Genomic DNA, 3,640 nt, shown 5'->3' with positions numbered 1-3,640 from the left:
TGTTCCTGTTTTTTAATTCTTGAATTATTACTGCCATCCTGAGATCGCCTTTGTGGAGCAATAAAGTCCTAAATTGAATTTGGCAAACGCCTGCTGTATGATTGATGCAAAACAGAGCAGAGGAATGCTTTGTTTGTTTTAGACGGTGCCAGGATGTTTATACTTCCACCTGGATATCCTTATAATTCTGCTGGATGGTTTTAATTCCAAGTTAGAACCTGTAATAAGCACTTGCGTGCTTCATCATCATTTACAGGGGGGAAACGGAGGTCCGGCAGTGGTGGAATGTAACTAAGTACATTTACTTAAGTACTTTTTTTTAAATTTTTTTTTTTACAAATTTGATGTACTTTTCCTGAGAATTTCCATGTTATGCAATTGATACTCCTTTAAGCACAGCATCGGCAGCTACAAATGACCTCAGAGTGGAAAAAGTTGAACTATAGCAAAGGTACCCCAGTTAGAAATCTATGTTAGTTTACTAAAGCGGCTTGGAAAAGTAGTTCAAACTACTCTGTTGATTATTTATAACTGATAATGTACATAGAGTATGAAATAATACAAAAATATGCCAAAGTGCACAGTGCCCGCTTGTTCATAGGCCATAAAAAAGGAATAACCCACTAGTCATGGGAATGTATAAGGAATGTCAGTTTTGGTTTTGTATGCAGTGTCTATCAGTCAGACACCTGCCTTCCAGGTTTAATCACATGTATGATTCACTACTCCCCAACACTGCATTCAACACATGCAGTTAAATTTCTACTCCAGTACATCTCAGGGGGAAATATTACTGCTATCTATCTGATAGCTTTAGTTACCTTCTGATAAACTGAAGGTTGAAGTGAACTGTTATGGCTGAGAAAATTCCCCTGCTTCTTGAGCTAAATCAACTATTGAAAACCTTCTTGTATGAGCTGGACAATGAATCACCACAAAGCTGAACACAGGGCTGTTTTTCCGACACCATGAAAAAAGACACTTTACGTAGTTCTCACGGGACAGCCACATGACAAACGTATGATGATCTGATAGAATATGTTGCATTACTGTAGAATAAACTACTCAAAATGAGTTAAAATTAGAGTTATAATAAGTAAAATGCAACAACACACATATTAATGCAGCAGTAATATAAATCCAAAAGCATCATATGTAATAGTAAAACACTGACAGACCATTTTACAGCAGAATGAGTACCGTTACTTTTGGTACTTTCAGTACATTTTGCTGTAAATATAAACTTTACTGAGGTAAGATTTTGAAGGCAGGACTTTGTAGCAGAGTATTTTCACAGTGTGGTATTAATAGTTTTACATTTAAATGAAGAATCTGAACACACACACACACACACACACACACACACACACACACACACACACACACATATTTAGGCCACTTCTGAGGAAATTACATAGACTTCCATTCATTTCCTGAGGACTTACCCTAACCATAACTACTTGCCTGACCCAAACACCCACAGTCCTCTTGTGCCCGTGCCCCCCATTGTGCTCATTTAAAGCTCTGCGTTTTAACCCAAACCTAACTTAAACCACTGACCCATAAATCATCTTTTTTTTTGGAGACACAGATTTTGAGTCCAATTGGACAAGCCATCCTCATTGAACTGGGCCTGATGTGTGTCACACACACACACACACACACACACACACACACACACACACACACGCACGCACTGTACAAAACACACATGATTTCTCTTACAGCAGTTACTGAGAATATTTTGTGGATTTTTATTCTCTAATAAACCAGATATTAAAGCATGACATAAAAGTAAACTTAAAATATCAGATGTTTGTATTCATTAAACAGAGACTGCGACCTGTCTTGGGAAAGGACCCGCCACATGACATCACATTTTCTTCTCCCATGAACTCCTCTGCTGCGTTGAAGTCGAAGCTGGATGTAAGAAATTCTGCCTATCTCCCTTTAGAAAAAACTGTGGAATGGCCCTTTGCATTAGGATTAAGACATCACCTCACTACAGGCAGATTTTTAAATATAATAATTTAATGTATTTCATATGCTCATAATCCCTACATGACCACAAATCTATCAAAGCACATGTGATTAATGCTTTAACGTGATTTATGACAGTGGGGTACAACTTTGAAAATTAAATGTCAAACAGCCTTCCATTTTGTTTTGACATATAGCACCTATAGGACTCTGTGGAAATGAAAATACAAATGGGATTATTGCTATTGTTTACATTATCATTTTAATAAAGTCCTCTATGGACTTCCATAATAATGAATATTTCATGGTCAATAAGTAGAATAGGTTACTTGACTTCATTATGCTGGAGCATGAAAAAAGTTTTAAACAATTATATCTAAGCATATTTCTTTTCTGTTTGTTTATTTTACTCTCTGTCATATCATTTTCTTACAATTTTCATACTTTGGCCCATAACAGGCCTTTCTCGCAGCAGACGTTTTGACTTGGTCGTCTAAACTACACAAACAAGACCCAGGTGGTAATAAACTTTCCACTGGAGTATAGTAAGCGTCAGAGGCAGTCAGTCTGACCCAGAACCACAAAGAACGTAAATAAACCTGATGTAATGCCGACTTCTCTCATTACCTACACTTATATCTTTCTCCCGACACTAAACCGGAGATCGGAGGTCAGACGTTTCATTTGGGAACTTCCAATGACTGACCCTGAATGGAATGCAGCATAACAGTGGGCAAGCAGGAAAGCGTGTAAATGTCAGCGTCAAATGTTGCGTTAGCGGCATGTTGCATCAGATTGCAAGACTCACGGAGAGCTTCAGTAGCCGTGTGGTTACAGCACATGCCACATCACCGCAACGTCCTGGGTTCTATTCTGGCCTTGGGGCCTCTGTTGTATGTCATACCGCCCCCCCCTTTCCCTCTCTTTCCAGTCTGCTCTGTCAAATAAAGGTGAAAATGCTAAAAAAAAAAGGATGTCCTGAGATGTAAATGTTCAAGCCAGAGAATTCAAGTCCAAACATGCCCCGTGCTCACTTTGTGCTTCACCTTGACAGATCCACTTTACCTTATCTCACTCGCTTTGACCTTGCAGTGGCAGGGAAGTCCCTGGCGCCTTGCATTTTGAAAATTATCAGCTTTGGTTGATTGACGCAAGTCAAAAAGGGGTAAATGCATTCCTAAGATAAGAGCCACACACTAGAAAGAAGAATGTCAATATTTAGGTATTGAATTAGTCCGCGAGTCAACAGAGAAGTAAGAAAAAGACCAATGCAGAAGGAGCATGGGAACTTGAATCTGACACTCAGTCCCTTCTGAGTCCTTGACATACAGCTGGCTGTGTAGTTCTTGCCGCTGTTAAACCAATAGGATGCCTAGAAATAGTCCTGGCTTTGTGTGGCGACTGTAAACTGAGAAAGTCTTCCACTATTTTCCATCTCCATCCATCCATTCCCTCTGCGTTTCGCAGCGTGGTGGATACTTTTTTTCTCCCTCACTGTCTTCCATCCACGATGGAAAAAGAGGAGCAGAGCCACACTGTTGAGCTGCTGACTATACTGTTTGGATTTATGCAAATCCACGTCTGAGTGCGTCCAAACTGACTGCTGCAGGAGTTTGGTTTATGTCCCTGTCGTCAGCTATAATGTGATTATCCTCGCTCT

This window comes from Epinephelus moara, chromosome 16 (genome assembly GCF_006386435.1).
Source record: "Epinephelus moara isolate mb chromosome 16, YSFRI_EMoa_1.0, whole genome shotgun sequence".
NCBI classification, from domain to species: domain Eukaryota; kingdom Metazoa; phylum Chordata; class Actinopteri; order Perciformes; family Serranidae; genus Epinephelus; species Epinephelus moara.
This window is presented reverse-complemented; position numbering follows the sequence as displayed.